An 11174-nucleotide genomic window follows, 5' to 3' on the forward strand; every position below is an offset into this window, starting at 1 on the left:
CTTTGCAGTCATTTGAACCTACCAATAGAGGGCCAACAAAATTCACTTGCCAGATATGCCAGTTCCCTTGACCATGGTAAATTCATCCCATGGCCATTTTCAAGCAGTTATTTTTTCATTGACCCTGGGAAAGTTCTTTGTCACATTAGTTGTTCCCTCTCTTTTCCCATTAGTGCATAAACTAAAGCACTCACATGCTTGCTTATTTCATGAACTCAGGTAGTTAAGTAACTCTGGGGATGTGACTTTCACAGATTTGATGAACTCAGGTAGCTAAGGTAGCTCTAGAGATGTGACTATCACAGTATATATCATAGCATCAAGGGCACTAAATTAGGTATATCCATCCATCTGGTCATAGTGTAGGGTAGGGTCTACTGTGTTCATGATATTCTTGCTGCTTAGGAAGGAATATTCCATTAGAGTTGACAATAGATGGGACTTAACTGTCTCAGGTTAAGTCTGCCAAACTCCTTATTTCACTCATTTTAGCATGTTTGTTGTCATACCATCAGAAGCATCTGCTCACAAAAGTTTGTTGTCATTTATTAGTCTCTAAAGTTTGTGATGGTCTCTTTAATCATTAATTCTCAGAACTTGTACCAATAATGATTAATCAAGTTTCTGTTGATCTGTTTTGTAAGTCTCTTAACAGTTATCAGTATACTCTCAGGATTCCATGGGTATTTGGCTGGGGCTACCACAAACTGTATAGTTTTTTGGTATTGCTTTTTTTTTTTTTAATTAATCAATGGTATTGAGTTACTTTGTGAGTGAAAATCACATCTGCCTAGCTATCCACTGAAGCATGAAGACTTTCCAGAAATAGGAAAAAACTGCCTTTACTGTTATTTTTGTCACTGCTTCAGCTTCCTACTTCTTTGGTTTAGGTTTTATGAGGGCTGCTAGCAAAAGACAGGTAATAGAAATTTTCACTAATTTTCCTTCTGCCTAACACACTCTAACTATCCAGTAAGCTGGTCTCATGTTTCTAGGTCAGTTTCCTCAAAATCCCATTGGAAAGACTTGTCCCCATATTCTGCCTCTTTAAACAAAGATTTTGCTGCTTTAAACAAAGAATTTTTCTACTTTAAATAAAGATTAGCTAGATAGCCATCTTGGCATCAAATCCTCATTTTTAAATCCTTTATTTTTCTTTATCAAAAATGCCTAGCCATTATGATTCCTGGGACTAAAAGAAAATTCTGCTTCCAGTGCCAACTGGAGTTAATATGAAGACTGGATTGTCGAATCATATTCACATGGATCAGAGATCTTATCCAGTGTTAAACTCTAATCATTTCAAGGATACAGGTACTTGAAAAAACAGGGTAGAGATATCCAGGACCACCAATGCTGTTCTTTAGGGTCTTTCTTGATGCATTCTGGCACAGATTTAATATATGAGGACTCTAAATTACACATGAAGAACAAAGGAGAACTAATTTGGTCATAAAACATCCCCATTTTATGCACTGATAATTAACAAACCTTAAATAACATTATTCCAAGAAGTCATTTTCCATAAATCCATAGATTTCAGGGTTAAATTTTATGAACTATCCTAGTTCATTCGAAGTACCTTGTGCTAAATACATTCTATAGATAAGGACTTTTCTACTCCTTGTTTCCCAGGCAATAGTATTATTAGTGTATTTGTAAGGGGATTTCACTGAGTCATCTTTCCTTCTCTACTGCAATGTTTTATGATCAAGAAAAAGAACTTTCTCATTCCCAAACTGAAATCTCAACATCTCCCAGCACCATACAAGCCATACTATTTCTCTTATTTTCTCAACCTGTTAGTAGCTTCTCTCTGACTGGCCTATGGTCAGATTTTCCTGACACATGGAATATTCTTTTTTAGCTATAGATTCATGTTTTCTTTCATTTCTGGGATATTTTCTTTGATTATAACTGTAAATATTTTTCATCATCAATATGATTATCTCATACTAAGAATTATGTGTACATTGGCTTTTCTTTCCTTGACATCTTTTATGTATCATAGTTATCTTTCAAATTATTCCAAATTAGACATGTGAATTTAACTTTTTATTCCTTTTTTCTTTCATTTCTATCCACTGTTTACCTTACTTCAGTTTTCAGCAATGTTTGTTCTCCTTAATTCTCCTTTCAATTTAACTTTCATTTCTATAGTGGTTTTACTTTTTCTTCCTCTTCTTTACTGAGCTGTCAGTTTATTTATTAATCATTTATTTAACAAAGATTATAATGTCTGCATTATTAGTATGCATTTTGCAGAATTAATTTATATAACAGATTTGAAACAACTTTCAAAACTAGTGGTACTAAATGTTTGGATTCTATAAAGTCAATAGGAATTGAAAAAAGCACTTACATAAATAAATCTTTAATGTAATTTTTTTTAAGTTTTGAAAAACTAAAGGTAAAAACCATAATAGATTTTTGCTCATAGGATTTTCTTTGAACTGATATCAGACATGATTAAATTACCTTAAATTTAGTTATAAACTCTATATAGGGTAAGTTGGTACATTTTATTCGGCAGTCTTAAAACAGATGAACCCACATTTATTTAATCTATTTAAGGAGTTATCTTATGGAAGTAAGACGAAATGCACGGTGGAGTTAAGTGATTTAATCGAAATGATTCAGTAAGTTCACAGAAGAGCAAATATCATAGATGTTGAGTATTGGATCTAATTTTTTAAAGCTAATAATTAGTCATTAATATCTGCAAGTGTCACAAAAAAAAAGTGAGAGAAATTCTGTATAATATAATAACCTGGACAGTACAGTAAATTGTAAATCTAGTCATTTCCTGCACTACATTTAAAACTGCTGATTACATACAGGATTTGAATAAGCTAGTCTAGTGGTTTGGATACACTCAAATAAATACCAGACTATAAACGTTATAACTTCTAAACCTACTTTAGACTGCCTATTAAGAACTGTAGGTTTCAAATTTATTGTAACAATATAAAATGTCTTTAACTTAAATGCAAAATATAAACAAAAATAAATATTTCATTTTTTTCCTTAAAAACCCCTAAGAGGGAGTTGCGAGCTAACATTCTTAATAGACTAGAATGTAGTGGGAGACATAGTTTTAGGGTAAAGAAATATTGAAAAGCAGTAAACTTCTTGAGGAAAAGTTTAATTTTAGAAAAATCAGAAGAGGTTAATTAAAATGAAAATGTTTAGTAAAATGATAAAGTTTTATGGTGTTGTTAAATAGTACATTTTCTAATACACAAAGGTATCTTAAATTTTTTTGATGGGATATACTCCATAATGCTATTTATGTCAGTATTTGCAAACTAGTTTGATTTCCTGCAGAATTGAAGTACAGAAAAGTTTTTATTGAAAGATTATTGGAAGAAGTCAGGTTCAATTCTGTATTTTGTGTATGGTTTATTTGAAAATGCTACTAGTTAAATGATAAACATTTCCTAAGGTTAAAGTTATGCTCAATAGTAAAGTAAAATGAAAGCTCAAAGCTCATGAAAAAAAAAGTTTTCACTAAATATATTTTAGATCATTTGATTTAGAACTACAGCTTGTGATACTGAGATTTCTATGTGTGTGTGTGTGTGTGTGTGTGTGTGAGAGAGAGAGAGAGAGAGAGAGAGAGACAGAGAGATACTTTTACACTCAGGGCCTTTTCATTAAATAAATAATCTTCCTATAAAATTTTTGCAGTGATACATCACTTGTCTTCTTAGGCACATTCAACAAACAGAGAGACTTGTATGCTCCACGTGAGACCTTTAAATGCTTCAAACATTTTATAAACCTTAGTAGGACTGGTAACCAGGGGAAATAAAAGATATTTTGATATTAGGAGGGCTGTCAAGAGAGCGATTCAATGTTTACTGTTTCATCTTAAAGGGAAAAGGACTGGCTGCTTCAGAAATGATAAGTAGCAATTCCTTAAATAGCAGATCATAAAGATCAGGTCATCCTTTATCGTTTTCTCAGTAGCCTTGCCTGCCTACCTCAGTCCAACTGCAAGACCACGTTTTGAAGGAGAAGGCAATGAAATCTGCATGCAATTTGTACTTACAGAGGTTATCATTAACATTTTTGGAGTGTTACCTAAGGCTTTAACTTAAAAACTGTATGCTTTAAAATATATTATGTGTTAAATAAATGGCATATTTAAACAGCCTCAGAATCTACTATTTACTGCTGGATCTGATCTCAGGTGGCCTCGGCCTGCAGCAGCTTGAAGCAGGGTTTCAGTTCCTGGCCAGTGATTGAGGTTGGGTCGCGGCGGTGAAAGCACCAAATCCTAGCCACTAGACAAGTGGTCAGTGACAAGGCCCTGGCCCTATGGCTTTGCAGAAAAAGAATTCCCACAAAGACAGAAAGTAGTGAAACAAGTAAAGTATTTATTAGGAGAAAAAAGAAAACAGTACGTGTGGATAGACACACAGGTGGGCTCAGAGAGAGAATTGCACCCTTGTGGCAGTTGGAGTAACTTTTATGGGGCATTTCTTTCAGGTTTCTTCTGGCCAATCATTTTGATTTTCCTGGTTCAAAGTCCGTATCCGGTATAGCTCAGGATTTTCCCACGTGTGCACACGCATCTCTTAGCCAAGATGGATTCTACCGAAGAGGCCTATGGGTAGTGAGCATTAGTTGCCATCACTTGGCATCACTCCCCTTTTGACCTCCAAGGTGCCTTTCTGTGCATGTGTAGTCGGGGAGGTCTCCTGACTTCAAGAATGAGGAATGTGTGGTCTCTTATCTTCTGTCTGGGCAGGGCCCAGCCTCCTCTCTCAATTGTCTGGTTATTTCTGTCTCAGAGTATCCATCCACAAGGAACCACTCAAACCATTTGCCCTTGGGGCCCATCTGTCTCCAGCCTCAGATCTACTCAGTACCTACATATCTTGCTGATTAAATTTGGTATGGAGTCCTGTGATATGGGTCAGGGAATAATTGTCCTGTTACCCAAAATGATTTTGGGACCTGTACTAGTTTGCTAGGGTTGTCATAACAAAAGACCACAGAGAGGGTGACTTAAACAACAGAAATTTGTTTTGTCACTGTTCTGAAGGCCAGAAGTCTGGGATCAAAGTATTAGCAAGGTTGAATTCTAGGGCCACTCTTTGCCTCCTAGATGGCTGACTTCTCCTCGTGTCTTTACATGGTCTTCCCTCTGTGTGTGTTGGTGTTCTAATCTTCTCTTCTTATAAGGACACCAGTCATATTGGATTAGGTCCCTCACATATGACTTCATTTTATCTTAATTACCTCTTTAAAGGTTCTGTCTCCAAATACAGTCACATTCTGAGGTACTAGGGATTAGGATTTCAACGTATGAATTTTGGAGACATATAATTCAGTCCATAAAAGGTCCCAATTTTAATTCAAATGTGTTCAGGAGTCTTTGAAAATTACATGAGATTACTGGATCAATGTCTTCTAATAGGTTGTAAATGATTTTGTCATTGACTATTATATTAGGTTTGTTCAGAGAAATAGAATCAATAGGTTGTGTGTATATATATATATGCATTTATTTATTTAAAAATATGTACATAAATATATTAAAATCCATAAATATGAATTCATATATCTATTAAAATATAAATACTTATATTTATTTATATTTATTATTTAAAATATATTATAATTAAATATATATCTATATTTTTAAATACATTTTTTTCTTTTTTTTTAAATTAAGGGTACTTTAATTAATTAATTAATTTATTTATTTTTGGCTGTGTTGGGTCTTCGTTTCTGTGCGAGGGCTTTCTCTAGTTGTGGCAAGCGGGGGCCACTCTTCATCGCGGTGCACGGGCCTCTCACTATCGCGGCCTCTCTTGTTGCGGAGCACAGGCTCCAGACGCGCAGGCTCAGTAGTTGTGGCTCACGGGTCTAGTTGCTCCACGGCATGTGGGACCTTCCCAGACCAGGTCTCGAACCCATGTCCCCTGCATTAGTAGGCAGATTCTCAACCACTGCGCTACCAGGGAAGCCCTAAATAAATATATTTTAAGGAATTGTCTCAGGTGTTTATGGAGACTGGCAAGTCCAAAATATGTAAGGTAGGCCAGCACAGCGGTGAGAGGCCCGCGTACCGCAAAAAATAAATAAAAGTGAATATATAATAGAGCACTGTGCAATATACATAAGCATCTTAGTATTCTTAGAAAGTAATGAGACCTGTAGCTCAGTAATGTTTCAAACATTACAACTCTTTTTTTTTTTTTTTTTGCGGTATGTGGGCCTCTCACTGTTGTGGCCTCTCCCTTTGTGGAGCACAGGCTCCGGATGCGCAGGCTCAGCGGCCATGGCTCACGGGCCCCACTGCTCCGCGGCATGTGGGATCTTCCCGGACCGGGGCACGAACCCGTGTCCTCTGCATCGGCAGGTGGACTCCCAACCACTGCGCCACCAGGGAAGCCCCATTACAACTCTTAATACAACACTACAACATTAATGCAACTCTTACTGCTACTCTCAATACCTTTGCGCCTTTCCTATTCCTTGGCATCTTAAAACTCCAGGGAGTTACAAAAGCAAAGAACCTTTTTTTTTGCGGTACATGGGCCCCTCACTGTTGTGGCCTCTCCTGTTGCAGAGCACAGGCTCCGGACGCGCAGGCTCAGCGGCCATGGCTCACGGGCCCAGCTGCTCTGTGGCATGTGGGATCTTCCCGGACCGGGGCAAGAACCCGTGTCCCCTGCATCGGCAGGCGGACTCTCAACCACTGCACCACCAGGGAAGCCCCAAAGAATCTTCTTGTTTATGCCATTATGTTCCCCCAAATCTAAACTTCTATCAAGTCTTTCTTGCCATTAAGAGTTATGCACAATATGCTTCCTATAATATTTTTATACTTTTTTGTGCCACTCTCCAAGTGAAGGTATGACATAGTAGTCTTTGTTCTGATTGATTTTCAAGTATAATGCTCCTCATGGCTTCTGATCTTTTATTGCTTATAGAGCAGAGGATGAGATAATCATGCAGTGGGAAAGGGGAAAGAAAGAAGCTAAGAATTCCCATATATTAATGTTGTATCCTTCCATATTGATGTAAACTTCAAATAAATTTTGAATTTATTTTAGCTTTCCTTTCAGAGGTCTATTTGCATTTACTCTCTTTTGCCTTTGGGAGGACCATAGTGGAAAAGTTGAGAATCTCAAGACAATTTCTTGTCACAAGTATCAATAGAAGAAGTCATATACATTCTCATTTTACATAGGAGGACACTGAGATTCTAAGTAGTTTTAAAACTTATCCAACTGTATGTCATTAATACAGCCAAAAGTTGAACCCAACTCTATCAGACTTTTAAGACCATGTTTTTGTTTTGTTTGGCCAAACAACACTTATACTGGGAAAGGCAACAAGGCCTTAAGGCAGAGAAAATAAGCCCAAGCCTCATTTTAATTTTCTTCTTATTTCAGACAGAAATTATGTTTTCTCTGTTTTTGAGTATCTGTTTGTGTTTGTGTGCATGTGTGTGCGTGTGTGTGTAGCAAGAGAAGTGGAAAGAGTAAAATAAATAGAAAATTTCACCATGAAGACATCTTTTAGTGAAATGAAGGTGTGTTTGGTGATGTCAAGGGGAAGATCAAAGGATTTTCTAAATTGAGAGCCAGTAAAATTATAATCAGAGTGAAGACTTGAGGGAATACCTCAGTGCTTCATTTTTCATAAACAAACAGGGAATATTTGAAAATAAATTACAAACTAGAATCGTTACTCATTTTTTGTTGCCTTGAGTGGTATTTTACAAATTCAAACTATGCAATTAATTCAATAACCTTGTGATAATTTTTTAAAATGAATTGAAACTGTTCAGTATTTTGTGTTGTCAACTAGTCATTAAGCTGAGTATTTTAAATTATGAAGACAAGGCATAGGTGAGGTTCAGAAGACTAGAGATATATAAGTTATGATAGTGAAAAGATTCATCTAATCTTATAACTTAAGTATGAAGCTTTTAGTTTCCTTAGAAATACGTTTCTGTTGGCACATAAATATTAAGGAAGATTGGGAAATTCATAATAATGATTTAAAAAATCCATCTGCTGCAGAAATCCTGTATGAGGTTAATCACAAATAAAGGCTGAAAGTTTTGAGCACAATTATTCTGTCAATACTTTGGCACAATTATTATAAATATCTCAAAGTAGTTAGTTTAACTGAATAGTAAATTATCTGGCATCTTCCACTTGCCAAGGTTGAGTGATAGCTTTTAGCTCCAATTACAATATATCTTTTATGGTATAAGAAAATACTTGCCAAACTACCTATCCATAATTCAAATAATTGGCAAAATAAAAATGTGATTTGGGGTGTTTACATGTTTCTCCATCCATTCATAAATTCATGAAGTTCCTTAAGTAACAGTACATTCTGAAAACTTACTTGCTGAGTGATTATAGGAAGATGTGCCTATAGATGTATTATAGAGCAAAACAACTCTCAGGAATTATTCAGGAATAAATCACTCTGGATTGACATACTTTATAGATAACACAAATACATAGTGTTTTAGAGCAATGGTTTCCAGGTATTTGGCATATGTTAGTCCAGTTGCCAATAACATTAGAATTCTTAGCCTCCCTTAAGTTTTCAAATCTCCTAGTGCTTCTGGGTCACCTGCAGCGGGTCATATTGGTTACCCTAGGTCTCATTCCTAAGCTGACATAGTACTTTGAGAAGCCTCTTAAGAGAGCTTGCCTTCTCTAGGTGTACTTAATCTCTTTGAACTATTGGAATAAATAATCGTCCCTCTTCTCCAATTAAAACATCTGTATTTGAATTGATCTCTTATTTCCTCTAAGAGTTTTCTTGGAGGTGCATTATTCTTACTCTCTAAGTTTCTTCAACTACTATCAGAAGTCTCTCTTTTATTATTCATCATGATATGAACATTTATTACTATACTGAGTTGTATAGCCCCTAATCCAGACTCTTCTTCCACCTACCTCTCTTCTCTCACCCTCAAATACTTCCATGGTCATCTTTGGAACCCATGATTTCTCATCACCAACCAGCCCTATTTCCTGAACTGTTCTATTAATAGTCCCTTCACCAGTGTGCTCTAGTTAAAATATTACTATATCCCGAAGATATTGCTCCACTGCAATTATTTCAAGGGGTATTTGCTTTTTTTCACTCACAGCACAATTATTCCAAAACATAATTTAGTGGTAGTAAAAATCTTTGTTCTTCATTATTGCTTTTGAGTAATTTTTCCTCAATACTTCTAAAATCCCAGCTCTCTTCTGAAAAGTATATATTCAGATTTTTTTTATTATCCTTCCTTGTCATCATTTACAGATGTCTTCCTGGTGACTTCCTTCCTGTGTTGGGGTTCTCTAGAGAAACAGAACCAATGAAGATTTATTATAAGAAATTGACTTCTGTGATTATAAAGGCTGAGAAGTCCTCCAGATCTGCAGTAGGCAAGCTGGAGATCCAGGAGAACTGATGGGGGAAGTTCCAGTCTGAAAGCTGGCATGTTTGGGAACCAAGGAGAATTGATTTTTCTATTTGAGTCCAAAGAAAGGAAAATACTGATGTTCCATCTCAAGTAGTCAAACAAGAGGAGTTTCATCTTAGCCTTTAAAATTTTTTTTTTCCTATTCCATTCAATTGATTAGATAAATCCCACCCACAATAGGGAAGACAATCTTCTTTACTCAGTCTACCAGTTCAAATGTTAATCTTATCTAGAATGCTCTCACAGACACATGTAGAAAAATATTTGACCAAATTTCTGGGCACCCTGTGGCCCAGTCAAATTGCCACATAGAATTAAGGATCATACTCTCCTAACTAAAAATTTTAGATCTGGATCACCCTTTTTCTAACATTTCCTCTCATCATTCTATGTGATCAGTCTAGGTGATTATTCAACCACCCCATAGATATATTGTTAGCATCCTAGATTCTCATTTACTTAATCTCCTTAATTACAATAATTTTCTATCCATCCCACTTTAACACTTTCTGGACACGTTCATACCTAAATCCTAAGGATTAGACTTCTATGTTCAAAATCTTAAGCGTTAGGGCAATGTTCCTCAAACTTTAATGTGTATAATCATCACCTGGGAACCTGATGAAAATGTAGCCCAATTTAGTAAGTTTGGAGTGGGGTCTTCCAGTGTGCAGTTCTAACAAGATCTTAGGTGGCACCAATGCTGCGACTCCATAGTTTGAGAAGCATGGTGTCTGGGTAACTACTAGCAGTTGACTTGATAAAAGAACCACAACTGCCAGTGCTTAAAAGAAGTTTTTGGTTTTCTGTCACATAACAATTAAGAGATAGATGATCTAGTTTGGAGGGACAGCTGTGCCCATTAGGTCACTCAGGGACCCAGGTTTTTCCATGGTGCCATTATACCATTCTCTGCAGGGGTGTCCTCATCCTCAAGATGGAAGCTGAATTTCACATGTCTGCATTATAGACTACAAGAGTTTATTTTTTGAGATGGACAGGGTAGAGTCCAGGTAGGTAGTTTTCTTTTACAGTGATGATCTAGAGGTAGCACTCATCAATTCTGTAGGCACAGATAGCTTCAGAGAGGGCTGGGAAGTACAGACTGTAGTTTGGTATATATGTGCCTGGGGTGAGTCTACTGCTACAAGAAAGAAGGAGACAATAGAATTGGGGGAACTGTGGGTAGTCCCTACCACTTTGCTGTGGTGGTTAACTTTACGTGTCAACTTGACTGCCCAATTAGCTAGTACAGTAAGTCCCCTATATACAAACCTTCAAGTTGCGAACTTTCAAAGATGTGAACATGCCTTCTCATGCCCAATCACTTAAGGTGTGAGTGAAATTGCAGCTTGCCCTCCATCTCCTATTGCTGAAAATCCTTCAGCTCTACCATCTCCTACCTCCTCTCTCTCCACCAGTCAGTAATTCTTCTTGCCTGCTCACTCGATGCCAGCCCCCATATGCCAGCTGTTGTACTTACTACTGTACTTTTCAAGGTACTGTAGTGTAAGATTAAAAATGTTTTTTATTTGTTTTTTATGTAGCATTTGTGTGAAAAGTATTATAAACCTATTACAGTATAGTACTATATAGCCGATTGTGTTAGTTGGGTACCTAGGCTAACTTTGTTGGACGTACGAACGAATTGGACTTACGAACGTGCTCTAGGAACGGAACTCGTTCATATGTAGGGGACTTAACTGTAAAA

This window comes from Globicephala melas, chromosome 9, assembly GCF_963455315.2.
Source record: "Globicephala melas chromosome 9, mGloMel1.2, whole genome shotgun sequence".
Lineage (NCBI taxonomy): Eukaryota > Metazoa > Chordata > Mammalia > Artiodactyla > Delphinidae > Globicephala > Globicephala melas.